At 53.2% G+C, this 25,453-nt stretch overlaps 1 protein-coding gene and 1 long non-coding RNA gene across 2 annotated transcripts in view; one reads left to right on the plus strand and one right to left on the minus strand.

Moving 5' to 3' along the window:
- The window catches only part of CPLX2 (complexin 2), an 84,372-nt gene that overhangs the window by 23,831 nt on the left and 35,088 nt on the right, over positions 1-25,453 (minus strand). The gene's annotated exons all lie outside the window — the stretch shown is intronic.
- On the plus strand, positions 1,857-24,030 carry LOC123610234. The gene is made up of 2 exons (XR_006718121.1): positions 1,857-7,831; positions 23,076-24,030. It is a non-coding gene; the product is annotated as an uncharacterized LOC123610234 (long non-coding RNA).

Here is a 25,453-nt window from a genome sequence, read left to right on the forward strand (position 1 = left end):
AGCAGAGCCAAGGGGAGGATAGGAGACAAATTTCTGATGACAGTGTCTGAGTGCCCAGTTCCTGATGTGCCTTTAAGCATCATCTTCTCCTGTACTTTTCCATTATGTGATCAATAAATGTTGCCTTTCTCCTTAAGTTTTTTTGAATGAGGTTTCTGTCTCTGCCACCTAGGAGAAACCTGCTGGAAACTGTAACTTTGAAGCTGTGTGTCCCTTCCTTCACAAAACTTCTAATCAAGCAGGACCTGACTCTGGAAGGACGCTTCATTTAATAGTCTCGATGTTCCAAGAAGGAACCCATCATCCTGGTCCCAGTTCTTGATCTCTAAGCCACCTCCTCACCTGCATAGCATGATTCCATGGTCGTGTTGATTTGAGGGAGAGAAGGGGCTCACACTGTGGGTCCATACTCAAAGCTTTGCCAAAGCTCAAATTTCATATCCACGGATCCCAGTTCGTATATCCACATCCCCTCAAAAATGCACATATTTTTGCCAACAGCTCTGCAATTTCACCCTTGAGTGGCATCAGCATTCTTGGGCGGGTGCCATCCATTCCTGGCAATTTGTCTGCATCTTGTTTGTCAACTGGAGTTGGAACATTTGCCCGCCAGAGCAGTGCCTTTGGCGCCCCTACTTCCAAAAGACAATTTGGGAGCAGGAATTGCCCTGAGGTCCTCCTCAGTCACAGCTGAGGCTGAGGCTCTCAGATGTTCTAGATATCTTTTTTTTTTTTCATCTCTGAGCTCTCTCCCAGAGCTGCGATCATCAAGCATCTCAACGGTCCTTTATCTGACCTGCTTTCCATTTGATGGACTTGAAAAATCTCTGATTCTTGGCCCTACAGTCCATCTCAAGGTGACTTTGGGGTGTCTTTGGACTGCATCATTTCAAAGCCTCACTGCCCCAGATAGGCTTCCTGATTCTAAGTCATCAGTTTTTAAAGATTTTCCAAAAGATTCCTTTTTCTTTGTAACAGCCTCTCCTTAGCTTGTTGCTTTGTTTTGTTTTCTTTCTCACTGTTACCGTCAGACTCTGCTGGCCTGTGGTTGGAGGAGGGAGGAGGTCCTATGCTATCTTGGGATGCCACCATCTCAGCATGTAGGTTCTAGGGTCACTGTGGTGGGAAGAGAGAGTTGGAGTGTCACATAGCTCCCCACAGCCCCGGCTGGGAGATGATCTTACAGGTTAGCTTCTGTTTGCTTCTCCGGCTCTGCTCCCCCCACCATATCTGTGCCCAGGAGGCTGGTCTATATGGACCAATCAACAGGTTCCCTTTGTCCTCTGGCTTCTGGTTGGGTTCTATCAATGGGAGGCCCCAGCAGGGTTTGGAGGCAGGAGGACAACAAGATCAGAGTGTCCCTTGGCTGAAGGCCACTGCTCCTGGCAGTGGTCCTTCCTACACATGTCCCCTCTGCAGGCTTGGCAACCACTCCCTCCTCGTCCTTTAGGCTTAGAGGTGGTAATGGCTCTGCACTAATGCTGGCCCTGGAGAACTGTGCTAGCCTTTGTGAAATCTGCCAGTTCTGCCCGCCCCTTAATGAAGCTCTCCTCAAATGGTCCACATGGAACGTTCCGTGTTTCCTGCCAGGATTCTCACTGATATTGACACTTATGTTCACCATTCATTGGCCAGATCTCGTGCCTTGGGCCAGCTGATTGCAAGGGGCTAGGAAGCACGGAGCTGCTTGTGTTCAGGGAGAGGGTTACGACAGGTGTGGATGTGCTCTGGCCTCCACCACAGGCCAACAGCTCCCAGTCCTTGGCATGGAACACTCTGGGATCCCAGTAAGTTCCTTCCAAATGAGTCCCCACACCTCTTATGGCATACTGCTCTTTGAAGCTCCTCTCCCAGGGCACAGCAGAATGCAAGGAGCTTTAGGTTCCTGTCCTGACTTTGCTGGGTCCTCACTGTGTGACTTCGGGCAAGCCAATCTCCCTCTCTGAGCTAAGTTTCCTCACTTGCAAAGAAAGGGTATTGCCACTTATGTTGCAGGTGCACTGTGGGGCTTAGATAGGGCATGCACAGGCCCTGGCACACCAGAGGCTTGCAGGAAATGGCAGCTAGAATTAACCATCACATCCATGCCTTGGAAAGATCAGCATCTACGCACTCTTTTAACACTGTTCCCTGAACACCTGCTCTGGGCTAGGCATGTCTTGGCGCGGAATACAGAGTGAACAAGACAGAGGAGGTTTCTGCCTTGTGCAGTGTTTCTGGAAGGAGGGGACAGGCAATTGACAAATAAATAGAAAGATAATTCAGGGACTGGTGAGTGCTCTGGAGAAATAAAACAGGGTGACGTGAGAGAGAAAGATGGGGTAGGGTGTCTGGGAAAGCCTCCTGGAGATGACATTAGAGCTTGACCTGAAAGAGTGGAAGAGGCCTGTGTGAAGGTCTGGGGCAGAAGGTTTGGCCCAAAAGGCACTCCGCCAAGCTGGGCGAGAACTTGGTCCATTCCTGGGACAGAGTGAAGCCCAGGATGGGGTGGTGGTGGCGTGGGAGGTGAAGGGCAGAGCTGTAGTGGTAGTACCGGAAGTCAGAGAGGTGGGCTGTCCAGGTCCTGTGGGTCCTTGTCAGCCAGGGGGAGGGGCCCGGATGTTACAGAAGTGGAATAAGGGCCATCCATCAGGAGGTTTTAAGGAGCAGGTGCAACACACAGCGAGTCTCTGGGTGAATTCTCCCTATCTCCAGTCCCCAGTTCTCCGACCTCATTTGCCCAGACAGTCTCTTTAACAAATTGCCATTTCTGGAGAATTGCGAGCTTCTGTTGAGGATCCGAGCAGGTTCCGCCCTCAATTCAAGGGAAACCGCGGCCCACAGTCCCAGGGGTCAGGCCCGGATCCACCTGCGGGATCCACCCCCTTGCACCCTGAGAACCTGTAGCGCTCCCGGTGCCCTGCGGGGGCCCTGCGCATGCGCTCTCTCCTTTCTTGGGCTCCCTCTCCCGGGGAAGCTGTTGTTGTCATCTCGGTTCTGTAGATGAGGAAACTGAGGACCCAGCATCTCCCACTCCCTGCTCACCTCAGGACGTGTCTCCCTCCTCCCGCAACAGCCCACACGGCACCCTGTAAATAACTGCATGTTCCCAACACCTCTCCTCCTTCTCCTTGGAAACCTGCTTTCTCTTTGGACTCGGGCTGCCGGGCTGTGCGATTCCCGGCTTGGCTCAGTGCGGAGCGTGGCGGCAACTCGCATCTGCAGGCCTGGGCGGGCAGGCGCCTTCGTTCACTAGCTGGGTGACCTTCGGTAGGTCACTTCACCTCTCTGAGCCTCAGTGTCCTCACTGGGAGTGCGGGGGGATCATAGCTAAGGTCTGTGATGAGATTAGATGAGGACTTGTACACAGGTGTCCGGCTGAGTGTGGAACACGCTCGCGTGCTTAATGAAACTGGTTCCTCTTTTCTTCCCTTCTCTCGTTCTCCTTTCCCTCTTTTCCTTACCTAATCAGTTCTGCGTCCTAGATGTTTTGGAGGGAGGTCGGGGTCCACACACGCGGATGCCGGTAGGACCAGACACGTGACAGAGAGGGGACACTGCTGGGCTCCTTGTTAACAAAGGGCATGGGAAGAAGCCGGCTTCCCAAGCAGACCTGCACAGAGCTGGTAACCTGGGGGAGGCCCATCACAGGGAGGACGTGGGCCTGGGTTGTCTAGGGGCCTCTGATGCCTTCTAAGGGCTCCCTCCAACTCAGGGCCGGATGCAGGCTCCCCTAGATTGCAGGAGCCACTTACTTAGATTTCCTGCCAAACCAAAGTTTCATATTTATGTTTCATTTCACCTAGCGGAAGGGAGAAGTCGAATGCGGTCTTTCACTGGCTTTTGGTAGATCTTCTGGAAGAAGTGGGAAGGGGCTTTACTAATGGGGAGGGGCGAATCAACATGACCCCTGACGTCCAGAGCCTGTGGAATGATGGTAAGAGCAGGAGCTAACTTTGCTGAGCTACTTTGTGCTATCCGCCCTGTATGCACTACCTTGCTTAAGTTGCACAACAACCTTATGAAGTGAGTAATTAGTATTATGTCCATTTCACAGAGGAGGAAAGAGGCAGAGAGAGGCCATGAATCTTGTCAAGGCCAGACAGCTAGAAGGTGCCATGGAAGATTTGCATCCAGGCTGTGTGGCCCTCGCCTCACTGTTCTTCTGGGATCAGGAGGTCTGAATGGGAGATGGGACTCACTCTGCAGCCGAGTGGAGGGTGAGGAGACACTAAGTGATTATTGAGCACTCTCTGTGGGTCACTGCCTGCTGCCGTGTGGTCACCCTGTGGTCTCTGTGTAGTTGCTATGGTGGACGAAGTTTGTCTTAGTCTGCCCTGTAGCCTTTCTTCTGTACAGCTCCTTAATATTCCTTTGGAGATTCACCCTCCCCTTATTCTCTGGCCATGTGGTTTGGATAGAGTCCTCCAATTCTCCTTGTTCAAGCTCTACAGACTGGTGCATAACCCAGGCCTAAGATTAAGCTTTGGACATGTGACTTGAGATGGTCCAGTAAGACTCAGTCATGGAAATTATTCTGGAAATGTTAGGAAAATTCTTCTTCTGTTCGAGTTACTGAACTAAGAAAGTGTGAGCCTAGAGCTGGAAGGTCACAGTGTGGAAGGAGCCTGCATAAGGGAGAAGCCAAGCCAGAGAGAAACAGAACTGATAGACAGAGAGAGACTGAGCCCTGAGGATATTGTATGACTCCTGGATCAAGCTCTTCCTGAAATCCAGAATCTGCCATTGAATTTTTTAATTACATGAAGTAATAGAACCCTTTTTTGCCCTTGAAGCATTTTGCTTGCTTTTTCTATCACCTGCATCTATAATAGGATTGGCTGGCATCGTGCTAACTACTCTATGTATGTTATTACATTTAATCCAACGAGGTAGTTGATATGGTGCCCACTATGCAGATGAGGGAACTGAGGTTCAGAGAGACTTCTGCTGGTTAAGGTGTCACAGCCAGTACATGGCACAGCTGGGATTACACCCCAGGCATTTTGACTCTAGACTGCACCTTGATCACCCTGCTGTATGGCAGGAAGGCTGGTTCCCCCCGCCCCCCAAATACCTCTTGAAATGTCCCCTCTCCAAGTCACATCCAACTGCTCTCCCTGCTTCTACTCTCATCCCCTTTAATCCCTGCTTCCTTGGAAGTCTTCTCTGGCTACACCTTCAGACTAAACTCTGTTTCCTGGTAGACATTTTTATGGCCCAAGGTACTTTTCTTCTTAGCTCGACTGAACTTCAATAATGATTTGTTCCAGGTTTATTTCTTCCGCTGGGTGGGAGTCCCACAGGGGCAAAGATGACGTCTGTTTGCCCATTGTTGCAGCACTGAAGCCTGGCACAGTGCCTGGCCCGTGGTGGGCACCTGGTAAATGTTTGCCGAACAAATGGATTGTGCAGTTTTTCACTCCCACTGGGGCCCTGGATCATTGTACACCTGTTTGACTGCAGTGTTATATCATTCTGACACTGCAAAATTCGCTTGTGCTCTGCTGTATTGTAGGGTACCTGTGATCTTGGACGCGCCTTATCCTGGCTCTCCCTGTAAGACAGTGAGTTCTTTGAAGACTGGGGCAGCGTCTCCGACCATCATCCACTGAGAGTAGTAATAATACTAACAATGATACAAGGAATAATACTAATGAGGAGCACTTACTATCTGCCAGGCACAGCCCTGAGGCTTTACACGCATTGCCTTATTGAATCCTTACCTCAACTCATGCGAATGTACTGTTATGACCCCATTATACTTAAGGGCAAACTGAGGCTCAGAAGGTTATGTGGCTCTTTTGCTTCTGCCGTTTGAGTTAGGGGTCTGCCTGGTGTAATCAAAAGGGAACTTGTTTTTACCGGTGACTTTAATGGGAGCCTGCCAGGCCGGGCTGGAAGGCAGTGAGGATAGCATAAAGGCTGAAGGAGAGCTAAAAGGTTGACTCAGCAGCTGAAGGCCTGGCTGTGCCCTGCTGAAAGGAGGAGAGTCTTTGTTGCAAAGGTCAAAGGTGGGGGGGGCGGATAAGCATCCAGGAGGAGGGGAACCCTCAGGGCGAGGGAGCCGAGGCTGAGGGAGAGTTCAGGGGTGTTGGAGAAAGGGCCCTGGCTGGGGAGTCTGGGCTCCTACTCTGGCCTCAGCACCTCCTGGCTGTGTGGCCAGGCTCTGGCCTTAGCACCCCACGGCAAGGCATTGGCACCTCTCTGAGCCCACTTTGCAGTGTTGACGCCAGCCTTGACTTAACACCTGGAAATTGCCTAGTCAGTGCCTGGCAAAGAGTCACGGGCACTGTGTATGTGGCATAGGCTACATGCCTAGGTGGCTGCGGCCCGTCATCTGCCTGAACTTGGGTCATCCTCGCAACAACCCCTGGGAGAGGGCCCCTTGAGGATCCCATTCTGCAGCGGAGACGGGGCAGAACAGGGCAGCCGTTTGCTCAGGGTCGCTCAGCACGTACGAGACAGCTGGATCTGAGTTCTGGCTGTGTGGTTCCGGAACTTCCACCTTACCATTCTGGCCTTCTCAGGGTTGGAACCTGGTTATCAGTGAGAGACAGTTGCTCACTTTGTATTCTTGCCTCCTTTGGCCAGTGTCTGTACTCCTGGTTTTACCTTTGAGGGACCGCTCCCCTTTCTCCCCCGAGCAGGTCTCGGGGGGCAGTAGACAGACATTTGTCTGCAAACCTGTGGTGGTCCGTGCTGGCACCGGGGCACGGCCCGTTCGGCAGGAGATGGGGGAAGGGGTGCCGGCACCAGGTTTCTCAGGGGTCCCCTCAGCGGACCGTGGTGATGTCGTGCGGGGGGCTGGCGAGGGGCCCAGAGGTAAGGCACCGGCGCCTCGCTCACCGAAGTCACACCTCCGCAGCCTTGCCAGTCTCCACACCACCTCTGCTATTTACTTAACATTGCCCTCTAATTTCACGCGCTTGCAAAAATAAAACCCTTCACTGCGTTGACTTTAAAAGGAGACCTCGGCTGGCTACTTCACACCAGAAAACCAGTGTCACTTGCTGTAACAGAGGGTAACCAGGCGCATAAACGCAACGGAAAGGAAACGCGTGCCGACGTCCAGCTCCCCGCTCTGGGGGCCTGACACCCGCCCTGGGTGTCAGGCCAGCACCCTTGTCATTGAAAGGGAGGGGGCTGATATCAGAGAGGTGTTAAGGATCCCCCAGGCACCAGCCCGAGACTTCCTCCTGGATGCAACTGACGTGTTGTAAAAGAACCGAAAAAGAGGACCACGTGTTTCCGTGTTTGACTTGCTGTCGAAAGCGGTACCTGCCAAGCCACCTGGAGCCAGTGGCTGAGGGACCGAGGCTTCCGTGCTCTGGAAAACGCACCCCTTTCCCTGGGGTCGGCCTCACTTCCCCTCCCGCCTGAGCTCTCCTCGGCCTCAGCTCCACCGACGCCAAGGAAGCAAGGCCTTTGTCTCTCTGAGGCTCAGTCTCCCCGTCTAGAAAACACGGATAATGACTTCCTCTTGCCAGGGCTCTTTGGAAGATTAGAATGAGACACTATGTGTCAAAGTGACTCCGCACGCTGGCTGGTACCCGGTACCTGGGCAGCGAGCCTTCCTGCCCTTTGTCCCAACTTGCTCAAATTTAGAAATTCTGTTCGCAGCCACAGCTGTCTGCCTCCATACCCTTTCCTCTCTTGCAGGCTCTTTCTTTTCACCTAGAGAGTGTGACAGCTTTGGGCTCAGATCTTCTCTCTTTCATCCCCTCCAGGGTCAGATCACCTCTCTGAGGCTCAGTCTGCTCATCTTCAAAATGGGAACAGTCACAGCCACCTCAGCAAGTCACTGTACGGACAAGGAAATACTTTGTCATTGGTGACGTTTTGCGCACACGTAAGGACTTATTTTTCTGATTTGTGATCCTCTGGCGAGGGAGGGTTATCGGGAGTGTTGCCTGGGTGTGACCGCCTATACCCTCAGGGGAAATTATCTGAGTTTGAGTCCACAAAAAAGACTTCTGGAGTTCACGACAGGCGGCAAGCGGATGTCTCTGTCGTGGAGGGGAACGCTGTGGGCTCCAGCTGAGGCAGCTTCTGTTTTTAGCTGGAATCATTGCCGCTCAGCCCCCCATGTGGAAAAAAGGAATGTGGTGCAGAAATAGCCCGTCCCAGGGGCTGCCCAAGAGAAGGGCTTATTTTGACTCAGGATGCTGCAGAAGCTGTGGCAGCCTTGTCAAAATACATCTGCCTCTTCTGGAGCAGCCCACGGCTCCTCAGACTCTCGCCAGGACCAAAGCACGGCTGCCAGACATGCACATCTGGAACCGGGCCCCTGGGAGCGGAGGACAGCCCTGGCTTTGATTCCAACAATAACCACCTTCCAAGCACTAGAGGGCGGAAAATAGATATCGTATGTCAGTGGCACGAAGGAGCCCAGTTTGGTCTCCAGGCTCATCCGTCCCTGTGGTCCTCCGAATTGGCACGGGGCCCGGCAGAGTCTGGCAAGTGGAAGGGGGAGTGTCCACAGCCCTCCCTCTGTGGAATTTGCAGTGGGTGTTCTCATACCCATTTCACAGGTGGGAAAACTGAGGCCCAGTCCACAGAGTGGCTTCTGGGGATGAGCTCTCACCCCAGCCACATGTTTTCTCTTCTCCAAGCCCTGCTCTGCACCTTTGAGCTGCTGTGGCCTCTGCCTAGGATGCCCTTCCTCCTCCTAGAATTGTTCCCAAACCAGGAGACCTGTCTCTTCCTCTGGGCACAGTCAGTCCCTGCCTCACTGGGACTCTGTGCAGGCTTCATGGTGGCCCTCATTTGCCTGCCCAGTAACTTGGCACAGCTGCTTGTCAGAGAGGGGGCGGAAGCACCTTTTGGCACAGGGCCAGGCAGGCGCCTGCCCGGCGTGGGCCTGAAACATGTTTACCGAAAGAGTGAATGGCGATGGAGTGTTTCACCGAGGGGCACCCCAGCTCAAACCACCCGGGTTGATTCAGCACTCGGTCAGGAAGATAGGATATAGGACCGCTTTCAGGCTCCCTAACTTGAGGGCAGCTTCAGGGAGACGAGAAAACAGGTTCATGGCTCTCGAGCGGCACAGCCGCCTGCTCGCAGCTCCTTTCATACAAAACGTCCTGAATCGGACTCATTCATCACCCACCAGAGCTATCACAGGTGGGGCTCTGCAACCTCCCTGGCTCCTCAGGTTCAAAGCCCTGGTCAGTGTGGATGTCCAGCTCCAAGTCCAGATGACTGGCCCCAAGCCATCTCCTGTCTCTGGGCCCCCTACCCGTGGGTTCCTTGGGCCTTACCGGCTCCTCCCTGCACCACCGAACCTCCCAGTCGTGTCTCCCCACCTCCACCGAGCTCTCGCGGTCCCGTCTCCATTCACATGCCTTGCATGGGGCTGACTCATAGATCCTTTGCGAGCCCAGCTCTGACCACGCAGTTCTGACCCTGCTCAAAACAGTCGGCAGCTCACCCCTTTCTCTGCTGACATTTTCCAAAGTGGATTGTGCAGGTATTAACGGGGGCTCTGTGCATAGGAGGCCCTTGCTCAGGTGAGTGGGGACTGCTGGGCTAAATGAAGTCAAGCAGATTTTTCCCTTCAGGAGGTTTTGGGGTCTTTAATGTGCTCTTGTGGATGATGATTCTCAGAGAGGTGACACAGAGTGTAGCATTTCTAGAGCTTATCTGATCATGGAAGCTTTCAATGGGGAGCATCAAGGGAAGGGGTGTTCTGAAAAACGCGCTTCGGGAAATGCCGGCTTGGTGGCTGGAGCCTAAACTCCTGACCTTGGCACTCGAGGTCCTTTACGGAACGGCTGAGCCCACCTTTGCCACTGCCGCTCTGCCCATTCCAGTCGCATCCAGAAAGTTCCAGGCAAAAAGAACCTCCGGACGCTCCCTGTGCCTGCTGCTGCTTTCCTGCCTCTGTCTGCCGCCCACTCATCCTCCCGCCAGACTCACTCTTTCCCTCCATCCCAAGCCGCTCTTCCTTCCAGGCCCAGCCCAAATGTAACCCTTCCTCCAGCCTTCCCAAGTGATGGCAGGATGGGAGACCTCTCGCCTTCCTCTTGCCCCGTGGGCCCCAGTCTGGCCAGCGTTAGGTCACTGAATGTGACATTATTATACAGAAATCTTTGGACCCACTCTAATTTGCTAAAAAAAATAAAATCACTTGCAAACCTGAGTGATTTTAATCAGCATCAGTGCGGGTCTTTCCTTCATGGTGCGCCTTAACCACTGACATCGCTTGATGCAGCGGCTGTGGTCCTGCTGCATAGACTGAGGGTTCCCCAAGGAGCCCTCGAGTCCGTGGCAAATGGGCAGCACCCAAAGCTAAAATGGATGAACATGCTTGGTCCCGTGTCAGCTGCCCCCCCCAAAGGGACAATTCCATTAATATTGCAGGAGGGGACTAATGTTTACTGAGCGGCTGCTTGGAACAGAGCACCGTACTTGATGCTTTACACACGTCATGTCCTCTGATGGGCGGAGCCCTGCCGGGGGAGGAGCTCCCGGGAGGAGCTGGAGTCTGGGAGGGCTTGGGGGACCTGCTGGGACCCACCCAGCTGGGAATTGGTAACACCAAGGCAGGAACTCAGCTGAGAGCAGCGCCAAAGCTGCTTCTCCTATTGGACCCCAGTCAGGACTCAGGTCAGAGGACTTCTCCTCCAGGAGCCCACCTCGCCTCTATGCGGGACTTCCCGTGCCGGGCCGTTGTCCCCATCCAGCGTGGCACTCCCGTGCTTGCTTGGGCAGAGCCTCTGCTTGTGAGTTATCCTCCCCGTCAGCATGGGAGCCCCTCAAGGTCAAGTCTTATTTGTGTTTGCACCTCCGATATCTAGTATGGAGTTTGGCTGCATGCATGAGGTTATGCATTTGAAGTGAGGCATAGATGTTTTTTGGCCCGAGGAAGATTCTAGGTCTTCGTGGGAATAGCCCTAGGAAGATACAGACTGAGGTCCAGTGCTTTGAAACCTACCATCATGCATTCCTATGGAATCGATAAGTCCTATCGTCTTCTCGTTCAAAGGTGACTCCTGTTAGATGACTAAGCATCATTTTGAGCCACAAACACCCAACAGGAGGTGGTTGGTGACAACAGACAGGTCAGCACTATGCAAACAAGCAAACTGTTGAAATGTGGATGTCATTTTAGCTACACAGCAATACTAGTTGGCATTAAAACACACACCAACACAGTCTCCCTGCAGCATGCAGAGGAATCCTGAAAAAATGCAAAGTAGATCATGTCACACCTCTGTTCAAAACCCTCTAGTAGTTTAGAATAAAACCACCACACTTAGAATGAAGTCCAAAGTCATTTCCTTGGTCTCCAAGGCTCCACATGAGCTAAGCCCCCTCTTCCCTCTACCCTCCTTGCCCACCATTCTCCCCTTCCTTGCTCCACTTGAGCCACAGGCACTCTGTCTTTCTCAAGCTGCCAACCTTGTTCCTGCCTCAGGACCTTTGCACTTGCTATTGCCTCCACCTAGAACACTGTCTCCCCCCACCCCCGCCCCAGCCTTACTTAGCTGACTCCTTGGTATTCATTTTCGGGCTTGAATGTCCCCCCTCAAAGAGACTGTCCCTCCTTTACTCTCTAAATTCTGTTTAAACGAGGATGTCAGTTCCTATCTCATTACTCTGTTTAATGGCCTTTATAACACTCGCCACTGTCTGAAATTATTTTGTTTGTTTAAATATGTTTATGTGTATATTGCTTGTCTCCCCAATTAGCATAAAATCTGCAGGAGGAGAGAAACCTCATCTGCCCTGTTCACTGCTGTGTCCTGCTGCCTATAACACCCACGGTGGCACAGGAGACTTGCTCTCTGAGTAGGAAGACAAGGAGGTGCTTTAGAATACAGGCTCGGGCTGATGGCTGGGGTTCAGATCCCAGCCCTCCCACTTATTGGTGGATGACATCCCCACTTTACAGATGAGCAAACTGAGGCACCAGGAGGTTAAGTGACCTGCCCGAGGTCACCCAAGGGCACACAAAGCACTCACAAACCCCACCTCCTCAATGCAGTGGACAAGGATCTCTGCTGCTCCCTCCAAGCTGCTTTCCCACCCTCTCCCTTAGGCATGCTGACCCGCCTGCGATTTCCTGGAAATACCCTGTCCTTTCTTGCCTCTGCCCTTGTGCATCTGGCCCTCCCTTCGCCTAGAGCACCTTCACCTCCTCTTGTCAGCTGGCTAACTCTTCTATCCCTGGCAAGACTCACCTCAGCACCAGATGCGTGTCCTGACCCCAAGAGGTATGTTGGCCCTGTCAGTAGCGATCCCCACTGTTCTCATCCTTGCCTCCCCCTGCACCTGGCTAAGCTGAGTCCCGCCCCCCAACTCACCCCCCCCCACCCCCCAGCACCGTCTCCTGCATCGTCTGTGTTTGCCTGTATCTCATGCAGCCCTTCCTGCCCTGTACCCTCCTGGCCTCTACCACCAGCCTGTGGGCTATTTGAAGGCTCGGCCACATCTGAATGTTCAGGGCCTGTCGCGAAGCAAGCATGGAAGAGGATTTGTTGCAGGAAGGGGCATGATGATCAGCCCTGCGAGGCAGCTGCCGGGTGGGGACTAGAGCGATATGGCCAGTACCAGGGGCCAGAAAGCTCTCCGACAGGGAGACGCCCTGAGCCTTTCAGGGCAACCACGGATCAGGGACCGGGTGGGGCCGGTGGCCTCCTCTCCTCCGTGGTGGTTGCCTGTGGCTTTCAGCTCCCTCTGCTGTCTCGCGGGGCCTGGTGAAGCTGGGGTTGACTCTTTGTGACTGGTACCAAGTAACAGGCCCTGTCTGTGTCTGGGAAGTTCTGCAGTCAGGCTCCTCCTGGGGGAGAGGGCTGGGGCTGAGCAAGGCTGAGCCTGCCCCCTGCCCCCCGCCCCCCCCCCCCCCCCCGATCCTGCCCTGGACTGAGGTGGGGCAGGCAGTGCCTGTCTGAGGCTCAGACAGCTTTCCGGGGATGGCCTGTTTCCTCCCAGAGCACCTCTGACTCTGAGTGGAGGGGCACTGGATTTTGGCATCCTACAGCTGGGTTCAAATCCCAGCTTCCCATTCTCGCTGCCACTCTGAGCTAGACGGGCGTGACAAAATGGGACACACAGGAAAGCACTTTATCATGGCAAAGGTGCTGACGCAGCTCAGAGGAGGAGCGAAGCTTGAGTTTCTCTGGAGCCTGCTGATGGCCCTGGGGTCGTGAGTGCAGTGTGGGTAGGGTAAGAGGGTAAGAGGGACCTCCGCACGCACGCACACCGCTCAGCTTCTCAAATCGCCTCAGATGCTGGAGGGCTGGGAGAGGGGCCTCATTTGCAAGTGTTTTCCAGGCATAAACGCCGCCCACACTCCTCCACACAGCTCCTCCTAGCCAACCTGTACTGCGTTGCCAGAAGAATCTTCCTAAAATACTCCTCACATCATATCACTCCCCTGCTCAGAAACTTCCTGCGGTGACCTCACGTTGCCTGGGATGAGCCTGGCTCCTTTGCTGGCACCCGAGGCCCTCCACAGCCCCCACGTCGCTCTGTTTATGTGTTCAGGATCCGGTCTAGAGTGTCCCTCTTGTATTCTTGTCAGTGAGTCATGTCAGGGTCACCCGAAGATAAGAAGTATCCTTCCTGTGTTATGTATGATGAAGACGACGCTCAGAGAGGTTGACCGACTTGCCCAAGGCCATACAGGTGGGGCCTAACTGCGCCTGGAGACCCCTGAACTTTGGGGTCCCTGAGCTCAGTGAGGCTGCAGGGTGGGGCTTGCCTTGGTGGGGCTCCGAGGACCTCCAGCTGTGGGCGGCAAACCACCCCAGCGACCCTGGAGGGATTCAGCGCAGAAGCAAGCTTTTCAGATGGAGAAGGCAGACGGCCCAACTTACAGGCACGAGGTCGCGGGCATTGAGGGGGGCCTGAGGCAGCGACAACACTTCGGGCAGCTGGGGAGGAGAGAAGTAGCAGACTGGTGCAAGCCCCAGCTGTGCCACCCACCAGCCGTGAGGACAGGCCTCTGTCCCTCTGCACCCAGGGCTGTAGCCATAGGTTTGCTGTGAGAGTAAAACATGGTGGTGGTATACAGCAGGTGTTTAATAAATGCCTAGCATCGAAAAAATTCTTTTCTTTTTTCTCTTCAGAGCTGGAAGAGTCCTCAGAGATTCTTAAATCCACCCTGATTTCCTTTTGCAGATGAGGAAACTGAGCCTTGGAGAAGGGGAGTGCTGTGTCCAAGGTCACACAGCTGGAGGGAGGTGGAGAGGGCTGGGGCCTGTGTCTCTCACTTGCTCATCCAACTGTCTGCGTCCCACCGACCACATGTGCCCTTGAGCTCCTGGGAACCCACAGGCGTGGCCAACTGGTGTGATGTGCTTGTCCAGTGGAGTTGCAGACTGGGATTCTGGTGGCCCCGCGCCTACCCCCAAGGAGGACCGGCCAGGCACCGGGGTGAGGTGTGGGTGTGTGCGTGCACGCTCAGTAGTGAATGGCTGTAAGCCGAGCCTCAAAATAAAAGAAGAGCCATGACAACCACGTGGCTGGCATGATTGTCTGAAGTCTGTCCCCCCTGATTTCAAGAGGGCGAGACAGGCCATCATACCAGTCAGACTTCTGAGGATGAACACACTAGTGACTCCTTTCCCCTGGCACCAGCACCACCATCCTGGGTTCCCTCGCACTACCAGAGCCCTAGATTTCTGGCCCTAGGAGGCCAAAGGCCAGGGTGCAAATCATGGCTCTGCTGTCTACCTGTCATGTGACCTTGGGCACATCACCCGTCCATTCTTTCCATAAATATCCCCTGGGCTCTTATTCTGTGCCAGGCAGTATTAATGAGATCCCTACCCTCAAGAGGCTCACAGTCTAGAATGGGTAACAGATACTTAAGCAAACCAAAGACGAAATAATTCAGATGTCAATAAATATGCTGAAGAAAATAACACAGTGTGAGGTGGTCAGGGGAGGAGATGTGGGGAGGGGTTACTCTAGAGGGAGCAGCCCTCATGGGAAGGTGACATTTGCATGATGTATAATCTGCCAAGGAGAGGGAGAGGCAGGTGCAAAGGCCCTGGGGCAGGAATGAGCTTGGTGCTTTGGAGCTGTAGAGAGAAGGCTGATGTGGCTGGAGCTGGGGGAACAGGGGGCAGAGTTGGGGAAATGAGCTGGCAGAGGCCTGCAGAGGCCAGGCCACCCAGGGTCTTGAGGGTCCCAGTGCGGACTGTGGATGTTAGTCTGAGAATAGTGGATCTCTGCAGAGCTGTAAGCAGCAGAGGAACGGGTTCGACTGACATTTAACAAGACCCCTCTGGCTGCTGCGTGGAGGACAGATTAGGGGAGAGGGCTGAAAGTGGGGGATGGGCTAGAAGGGTGTAGCTGCTCCCCCAGAGAGGTGATGGTGTGGACAGGGCAGTGGAGACATCAAGAAGTGTGCAGCCTCTTAACATCTTGGAGCTTAAGCTCTGTGTTCGGGAAAGGAAAGAGGTCTGGAGTGGACTCTCACGCAGGATGGCATGAAGATGAAGGGAGAAAACCTACAGGAGGGTGAGCTGCTGGCTGTGGAACCTGCAGGCGTATTCTGTCATGGGCGCTGGGAAGGCCTCCTGGAGCCACTGCGCAGGCCTGCCTGGGGTGTCCCCATCTCTGATCCTCATCAGGGGACGCTCTAGGCAGAGGGGTGGCTGGGAGCCTACTGAGACTTGTCTCTGGGGTCCTGTCTCTGAGGCTGCTGATTGAAACATGCTTCCCTAAAGGACAATCCAGCCCCCAAACAGAGGCCCATCTTCCTAATCCCTGCGGCTGACAAACATCCCATTGGTTCTCTTCAAATGCCCTATGTAATCTGGTGCCTTTCTCCCTCTGCAAAGCCACTTTTCTAGCCCCCTCTTTTGTTTTTAAATGTTTATTTATTTAACTTGAGAGAGAGAGAGAGAAAGCAAGTGGGACAGAAAGAGAGGGAGAGAGAGAATCCCCATCAGACTCTGTGCTGTCAGCACGGAGCCCAATGTGGGGCTTGAACCCACAAACCCTCAGATCATGACCTGAGCCAAAATCAAGAGTCGGATGCTTAACTGACTGAGCCACCCAGGTGCCCCTCTACTCTCCCCTCTTTTTAAGTCACTTGTGTTCTTTCGGCTCTGAGGGGTTTTGTTCCCTTCCTCTATGTGTAACAAGTTCATTCCCACCTCAGGGCCTTTGCATTTGCTACGCCTGGGCTGTTCTTTTTCTATACCTGGCTGGTAGCTTCATGAGAAGTCTGCAAATTGCTCCCTAGACAGCATTGCATATAACTCCATACCTCCTCTTAACAAGCTCATTAACCTTATCTCATAGATGAGGAGACCAAGGTCAAGAGAGATGCTGAGTGTGCCTGAGGTCAGGAGGGTGGTGAGGGTCGTTTCTAGGGTGGGCACACAGGGCCTCTGCTCTCAAATCTGCTACACAGGTAAGACCTGAGATTAAAACACGCAGTAAAGCAGGGACTCCTGTGCAGGGAACGGTGCGGGGAGGCCTTAGAGGGTGAGGGGCTCCCCAGAGTCCTGTGCTCCCAGAAAACCATCTTCATCGCTGGTTTGATGAGAGGAGCCCAGATGAGAGGAAAAATCGGTATAATTTTGAAGAGTCACTGCTTAGCTCCCAAAGTATGTGACCTTGGGCCCCAGAGAGCCAGCTACCTGCTCCCTCGTTAACCCCTTGCTGGTGAGGAATAATCCCTTCCCCCTGAAGGCTTCCTCAGTCCCCTAAGGTGACAGACTAGGCAGGGATTAGGGTGTTCCCTTGCTCAGAAACCCCCTCCACAGGGGAAAACCTGAGTGCCTTCATGACAAAATGTGAGTGGGAAGGAGGCAGTAAGTGTGTGCATGTGTGTGCGTGTGTGTGTGTCTGTGTGTGTGTGTATCTGCATGTGTGCTTGTGTGGACATGCACCACCCTCTGTGAGTACGTGCGTGTGCAATATTACACAATACGTGCGCGTGTGTGTGATGGGTGTGTGCATGACTCTGAGTATGTGCATATGTGTGACATTACACCATGAGTACACATGTGTTTGTGTATGTGTGTGCGTGTATGTGTGTGTGTGAGAGACAGAGAGAGAACACAGTGTGTGCTCCTAGGGGCTACGGTTTCACTGTTGACAGCTCAGGGCTTTCTGGCTGATGCTCTGAGCTCCCGTAGGTGTTGAGGAAGGTCAGGCCATCACAGCGATGCCTCTGAGCTTCTTGTGTTCCCCCAAGGCTCACGGGGAGGCAGAACTGGGGAGAGAGGCCTCGAGGAAGGTGGGAGCCAAGTCCAGCTTGTTGAGGCCTGACCAACTGACCCCCCTGGGCTGATTCAGGCTGCGCGCCAGACACTGGGTGGCTGACGATGTCTGCCTGGCTGGCTGACCCTCCCAGTCACTGGCTGGCTGACCCTGTGAGGCTGGGTGACTCATCTCTCCCAGCAGCCTGTTCTCCGGAAAGCCTGCCTAAATCCTAGCTCAGCCTGTGGGCTATTAGCTGTTTGGAGCCATGACTCCTGATTCCCAGGATGCAGTGAGAAGGATCTTTAGGCCTTCAGACTCACTGCCTCCCCAGAGCCTCTGGCACTCATCTCCGGGGCCTCTGGTTTTATTGCCTTAGTCCCTCTGTGGAATGGTTGTCACATGGTGGGTGTATAGTGAGGGTTTAAGAAGGGCGGAGCCAACAGATGCTCAGGCTGCTTCAACACCCGGAGGTGCAAGCCTGTGCTGTGGCCTCCGCAGAGCCATCTTGCAGTTGCACATGGGCAAGCCGGGCCACTGAGGCAGAGGGCCAGGCAGGGCCAGAGGAGGAAGGTTGGGAGCCAGGGAGCAGTGACTCCATGGCCATCCTTCCCCAGGCACTGAGAGTCTAAAGAGATGTTGGTGGTGAGGATACAGTGTGGCTTCCCGTGAACCGGGGAGGAAGCACCGTCGGGTTGTGGGGGGCTGTTTGTTGCAGTGGCTGGGAGAGGGGAACACGCGGAAAGAGCTCAGAGCTTGGAGTCAGGCTTGATTCCGATGTCGGTGACCTTGAGCAGGTCACCCCCTTCTCTTAGTTTCCTTTTCTGTAAGATGAGATAATACTAGCTTCTTGGCTATGTCGTTGGGAGCAGTGATTCACCAGACAGGAACGTATATGTAAAGCGTCTAGGCACACAGTGGGTGTTCAGTAAGTGTCAACACTGGGAGTGGTTGAGGAAGTGATTAGCAAGGGCGCTAAGACACCTGCTGTTCTTGGTGGCAATGTGGGCCCTGCTCTGGGCAGCCTGCTCTGCCACTTCTTGCTCTGGGCGCCCATGTCCCCCTCCTTCACGGCACTATCTGCTGGACTGTCATTATCAGTCCATATCCCATATCTTCTCCATAATTCCCAGAGTTCCTGGAAAGGAGGGACCTTGGGAGGAATGCTTGTGACTGACTGAATGATGCCAGTCCGAGCAGTGAGCACTGGAAGGACGAAGGCCAAAGGGAAGATAATGAACATGTATTCCGTTCTTACTAGATGTTCTACCTACTTCGTCTCATGTCTCACTAAAACTTTGTTTCATATCCCCATTTTGCTGATGAGAAGATTGAGGCTCGGAGAGAAGAGAGACTAGTTCACGGTCACTCACAGCTGGGCAGGAGTCCCACCCAATCTGTGGTTCTAGTCACTGTTCCATTCTGGTCTAAGGCAAAGAAGGGAGACCACTGCCCTGGCCCCCATGCCTGAGTACCAAGGTGCTCCCGGTGTCTGAGAGCCACTTTGGAGGATGCCTCTGCAGTAGAGGTGCCCATGTGTCCCTGCTGGTGGGACCTGGATCCTTTGGAGCCTGCAGGGTAGAGGAGGCTTGGGGGCCCTGGAATCTAGGGCTTAGAAATAGGATTTTTGCCAGCAGCAGGAGCTTGGGCCCCAGAAGCCCGCAGCACAAAGCAGGACCATAGTGGCTCCGTGCTCAGGTTTTCTCCACTAGAAGGCTCAGGCGTGTGTTCCGGGTGCATCTCCTGTGTGTAGCTGCCGTTTCCATGTGTGCACCCGCTCCCTGGGTGGACGTCTGTGCATCACTGTGTTTGTACCCACATGAGCACGTGTGTAAGCCTACGTGTGCACCTGCTGGGGTTTGCACAAAGTGCGCACCTGTGCAGCCATGAGTTCTGACTGTGCATCTGAGTGTTTGTATCCTTGTACAAGTTTGCAGTGTAGGGGGGATGTGTGTGGTTGTGGCGCGGGGCGCGGTGGGGTGGCTGGGATGTAAGGTGAGAAGCTGCCAGAGGAGACAGGGGTGTCCAGCAGCCACTGAGCCTCACTGTCCCCTCAAGATCTCTGCTTCTAGAATCATTCACGTAATGAAATTCAATGCTTTCCTTGTCTCTACCTTAAAACATTTCTGGCACAGACTTTGTAGTTAGAGAGTTCTCAGCTCAGATCCTAGCTGTACCATCTGCTGTGCGGGAGGCTGGTGAGTTACCCACTTTCCCGGGCCCAGGGTTCCTCTGTCACACTGTTGTAACGACCGGAGATGACACCTGTGTGCCCAGTGCACAGGAGTTTCTTTGAGCTGAACGTGCTATAGAAAGAAGTCTTGTCAAACCATGTGTGTAAGCAGGGGCTATTTCCTTGACATCATTACAAGACAGTCTCCTTCCTTCCTGGCCATGCTTATCCTTTTCTCTGGCACCAACTAATGCAGAAGAGGCGAGATCCTCTCAGACCTGCTGCATGACTCAGAATAACTGCACACCTTGGCATCGGGACAGCATGGCTTGTGTGGGCTTTCTAGACTTTGCCTTGAGATGAATTGTGCTGATTTTTCACCCTCCGTGGAAGGCTAGACACTAAGCTCTTAAACTAAAAAGGGAGGCATCTCCTATTTTAAAATGAATGGAATGCACAGAATTTTTGAAGCTGTAGGCTTTATAAAGTAAGATGTTTGTTTTGCAGATCTTGTGGTCTTTTCAGGCAGGGCCCACCTGGTGGTGAGGTTGGGCATTGCAACCCAGCTCTATTCAGTTTAAAGCACGCCTGGGTGGCTCCGTGGGTTAAGCTTTGGACTTCGGCTCAGGTCACGATCTTAAGGTTCCTGAGTCCGAGTCCCGCGTCAGGCTCTGTGCTGACAATGCGGAGCCTGGGTCCTGCTTCAGATTCTGTGTCTCCTTCTCTCTCTGCCCCTCCCCCACTCATGCTCTGTCTCTGTCTCTCTCTAAAATATAAATAAACATTTAAAAAATTAAAAAAAAAAAAAAAAAAAAGCTTGAGTGCCTCCATGGAGCCGAGCGTTGCACTGGGTTTGTCACCGTGTGGGCTCACTTCCCCTGGTCAGATGGCAGCCCATTTTATAGGCTAGGCATCCAGCCTGCTCAGGGCCACCTGCTGTTAAGCAAGAGACTCGGATTTGAGTGTTGGACTTCTAACCTCAAGTCACCTTCACCAAGATGGCTATTTTTCCACCTCTTTTTTTTTTTTAAGCTTATTTATTTTGAGAGAGAGAGAGAGAGAGAGAGCAAGTGGGGGAGGGGCTGAGAGAGAGACAATCCAGAGCAGACTCCGTACTATCAGCACGGAGCCCAATGTGGGGCTCCAACTCATGAGATCGTGACCTGAACCGAAGTCAGATGCTTAGCTGACTGAGCCACCCAGGCGTCCCCGTTTTTTTCCACCTCTTTTAAAGAAATGGAATCTAAGAAGGTTAGGATGAGGCTGCTTTGGCTGGGGTGAGGGTGGTGGGCCTGGAAACCCCTGGGTGGGGGCCCTCTCACCTCCGAGGTAGCCCCCAGGGGACTGTTGCGGAATCTTGGGGCTTCACCGTGCTTGGCAAGAAATGCATGGCCCCAGCCCCAAGCTCCAGCTGCACAGGAAAGGCCCCGCTCTGCGGCCTGGGTCGGGGAACAGCCCTGGAGGCCCTGGGGAAGCCCAAAGGTGACTGACAAGAGGAGGATGTGAGGGGGTGAGAAGTAGCTGGACAGTGAGGGTGGGGCGCGGCTGGTGCCCTGTATTTGCCAGGATGCGTGAGGGCGCCCCCTTCCCCAAAACATTCCTGGACCCAGGATTCTGTCCGCTGCAGCCATTCCCTCCACTTGGGAACGTATCTCTCATTTCTAAATGAACATTGCAAGAAAGAGAAGAGTCATTTCCCTACCCAGAAGCATTTCTGAGGGGTATTGTGGTTTAAGAAATATGTTTACAAATTGTTTGCCAACAACTTCACGATCACCAGCTGCAATTATCTTGTCTAATCTGTCTCCCCAACTAGACTGTGGGCCATGAGGGAATGGGAACCTTGACTGTCACACCCAGTGTGGGCTCCCAAGGCCCAGCGCAGCGGCAGGCACATGGGGGGGGGGGGTGCTTAGCAAACATTGGTCAATGAGTGACCGGAGCAAAAGGGAACATCATTTCCATTTCACAGATAAGGAAACCAAGGCTCACAGAGGTTAAGGCAGAGCATGATTAAGCAGCTGGTAGACAGCCAACCACAATTTGGATCCAGCTTCTGGCTTTATTGTTAGCTGTGCGGCAGCAATGAATTGGATGAATTTATTCACCCACCCCTATCCTGCTGAGTAGAGATGGAGACTGACCAAATTCTGGCCCAGTAAGCCGGGAATCTACCCTCCAGCCTCCCCATCCAGGTCCCATCAGTCTGTCTGCAGAATGGGGACACAAAGACAGGATCTCTCTGGGGCCTGGGGAGGATTAATCAGCAATTAGTGTGCAAAACACTTTCCAGACAAATGTTAAGTATTATTAGTATTTAAATTTAGTTTCATCTTCTCCTGCAACCCAACAAAAGGGAACAGATGGTCCTGGCTCCAGGTGGAGAAGGGGAGGGCGGGGCCGCTGGGCACCAGCGGGAAGTTTTCAGCTCTCTGGCTTCCAATTAGCCCCTGCCTGATGCGCGAGCCCGGGGCGTTGTGCTGTGGGGCTGTGGGGAGGTCTTTCTCCTAAAAGCCAAGTGAAGGTCAGGGGAAAGCACAGCTTGGGGGCTGAATTCCCCTTCCTAGCTGTGTGACCTTGAGCAGGTCACGGCTCCTCTCAAAGTCTCAGATCAAGGATATCTTGTGACAAGGAGTACAAGAGACCCAACTGAGGAAGCGCTGGCCCTGGTGCCCCAGCCATGGTAAGCGCTCAATGAACAGGACTCCTTTAGGACACCCAAGCTTGGGTCTCCTTTCCTCTGGAGAGACTCTCTGAGAATTAAAAACACCCTGGGGGCTGCGGCGCCTGGGTGGCTCAGTTGGTTAAGTGTCTGACTTCGGCTCAGGACATGATCTCATGGCTCGTGGGTTCAAGCCCCGCATCCGGCCCTGTGCTGACAGCTCACAGCCTGGAGCCTGCTTCGGATTCTGTCTGTCTCTCTCTCTCTCCCCTTCCCTCACTCAAGCTCTCTGTCTCTCAAAAAAATAAATAAACTTAAAAAAAATTAAAAACACCCTGGGGGTGGCAGCATCTTGCAGATCTGAACACAAGCTAAGGCTCCACCCCTTGTGTGACCTCCTCACATTCCTTATCTGCAAAATGGGCAATACCGTGGTGCCCGCTCTGCCAGGCTGGAGATCAGCTGAGGTGATGGCTTTGGAAACTGTAGAGGGCGGTACACATGGGAATGACTGCTTCTATTTCCTTCTTTTTTCTGCCCCATGGTCTGTCTTTTGGGCTGTGGAGGGGAGGGGGAGTGTGGAGGAGATAGCATGTGGGGACAAATCCACCTGTAGCCCACCCTGGCTGCGCCCCACTTCTGGGCTCCGTCCTTGCCTCTCCTCCTGCCCCCATTCAATTAGGGAAACTCACCGCAGACCTGGGAAAAAAGGCCTCACGTGCCCGAAATACCGGGGGAGCGGAGGGACCACCGGGGCATGCTGGCGATGTGCAGAGAATGGGCCTGGGGAGTCAGGCAGCCCCGGGTTCATCTCTGGAATCTGCCCCTTTTTATCTCTGGGACCCTGGGCACAGGGCTTTACCTCTCTAAGCCTCAGCTTTCTGACCTGTACAATGGGAATTATAGCACCCATCTAGAAAGGGCCATAGCAAGGATCAAATTAAATGAGAGAAAATATTGAACCCAAAGCCACAATGCCTCCTGGGACGACTTTGAGCTTTCTCAAAGGAGAGCAGAAGGGGAAGCAGCTACTAACTTGGTGGATTATCTTCACCTTCCTATTTTTGGTCCCCCTTCTTCCGGTAACAGCCCCTTGTTATAGCAGCTGGGGAACTGCCGGAGCTCTGCGGTCCGAGATCGAGATCGCTGTATTCCTCTGGTCGAAGGAGGCCATGTGACCTAAACCAAACCAATGGGAATGAAGCCTAGGACCTTCGCGGGTGCTACCGGGAGAGAGGTCCTGCCTTTGCAGGTGACTTGGAGCTGTTGGACGAATGGTGCCAATGGCGACATCTCGCCACCCCCTGGAGAGAGCCTGCCCGAGGACACTGGACAGCCCAGCGGAGGGCAGGGCTGAGAGAGGCGGAGGGAACTAACTTCTTGATGACGCCATGAGGACCCAGGACCCAGGTGTGCGTGCGTCTTGGGCAAACCACCACCTTACCTTTTTCTTGTTACTTAAGGGCAGTTGGAGCTTTCAAAAACCACTGGCAACTTTTTGTCTTACTGACTCACCCACAATGAATAATTTGGTTCCAGCAGAACCTTTTTCAACAAGGGGGATATGGCAGCCTCTGGGAATAAGGTGCCGGTGTTTATTTAGACTTAATTTGCTAACATTTGGTGAACATTTCTGTGTTTGTGTTCTTGAGGGATATCGACCTCGTAATGCCTTGTCTGGTTATGGGATCAAGCTGATGCTGACCTTGTAAAATGACTTGGGAAGGTTCCTTCCTGAAAGATTTTGTGCCGAATTTGTGTTATTTCTTCCTTAAGTGGTCGGTGGGATTTGCCAGTGAAGCACGATGCAGATTTGTGATGCTATAAATTATCTTAAAAAACGAGGAGCTGTTTTGTTCACGGTTTCTGTCTGAGGTTGGCTGAACTATTCCCCAACAATTTTGTGACCTGAATTCTTGTTGTCAGCTGCTCCTGCCTCTGATAACGTAATACAATCTAAATTCATGTGTCATGGGTTTGTGGTTTTTACTTAAAAAAAAAAAAAAAACCCAACAAATTGTTTGCCATCTGTTTTTTTTTTAAATTGACATAATGCATTTAAAATTTATCTTCTCTTTTTTTTTTTTTTAATTTTTTTTTTTTAACGTTTATTTTATTTTTGGGACAGAGAGAGACAGAGCATGAACGGGGGAGGGGCAGAGAGAGAGGGAGACACAGAATCGGAAACAGGCTCCAGGCTCTGAGCCATCAGCCCAGAGCCCGACACGGGGCTCGAACTCACGGACCGCGAGATCGTGACCGGGCTGAAGTCGGACGCTTAACCGACTGCGCCACCCAGGCGCCCCGAAAATTTATCTTCTCTTAAAGCTGACATACCCTGCTTAATTTTCAGCTCCATCCACCCCTTCACCTGCCTCCCGGCTTGCCCCTGCTTTGCTCTGCCTGGAGCTCTCTTCCCTGCCCCAGCCCTGGTTTGCTCCATTGGGATACCACTTCTACTAAACTTTTCTGGCTTCCCGGGCTGGGCTAGGTGATGCACCTGGCTCTGCCCACTCCCGGGGCTTCCCCCCTACCCAAGCTCGAGTCATATTATATTGAACCTGTCTCTGTTTGTCTCTGTCCCAGACTGCGAAGTGCTTGAGGGCGGACCCTGCATCCACTCAGGTTGTTGTTAAGATTCCAGCTCTGAGCACAGAGCCTGGCACGTGGGCCCTTGATAAACCCTTGTTGAGCAAATAAACATTTGTCACTCTTTGTGTCCACAGCCATAGCGATAATAAGCACCCCTCTACGTGCACACCCCTCTGAATAGTTTGCAAGCGTTTTCACGTGCTTTGTCTCATTTGAGTCTCCACAATAATTCTGTGCTGTTGGTGGCATCACCCGATTATATATTTATGGGGACACTGAGGCCCAGAGAAGCACAGGGACTTGCCAAGCTGTGTCAGTGACAGAGCTGGCATGCCAAGGTGGGTCTCCCTGACTCCAAATCCAGTGACTCCCCTTCCTCTCAGTCACATGCTGAGATGCTATTTGAAAAATGTTTTAGCATTTACCCCTAAGTGAAATCTTGTGCTGAAACTGTAGCCACTGAGAGAAAGAGGTGTTGGGCCATGATGGGGGCTGGAGCCACGTGCCCTGCAGAAGCCAGGGCTCCCAGGTTAGATGGGTCCACAGCTTCCCAGGAAAAGAGACAGGGGGCAGGGAAACCGGATTGGACAGCAGAAGGCAGGCAGCGGCCCAGCCCAAGGTCTGGGCGGGGTTTCCAAAGCAGGGCCTGACTATGGCAGGAGTGGGTAGGGAGAGTTCCCTCCGGTCTGGGGACCAACGGACTGTGGATGTGGGTTCAGCTATCCCCTCCCCAGCCTCCCGTCCCCACGCCAGATCCTTGCTGCCAAAGCTTTCCCCAACACACTGACCTAATGCACGTATGAAACCAAGGTTTCTAAGAGCTCACGGAGTGGGGTTTGGGCTTTGGGCTCAAAGCTTTCTTCCCTGGCTTACCA

Source organism: Leopardus geoffroyi, chromosome A1 (genome assembly GCF_018350155.1).
Source record: "Leopardus geoffroyi isolate Oge1 chromosome A1, O.geoffroyi_Oge1_pat1.0, whole genome shotgun sequence".
Classification (NCBI taxonomy): Eukaryota; Metazoa; Chordata; class Mammalia; order Carnivora; family Felidae; genus Leopardus; species Leopardus geoffroyi.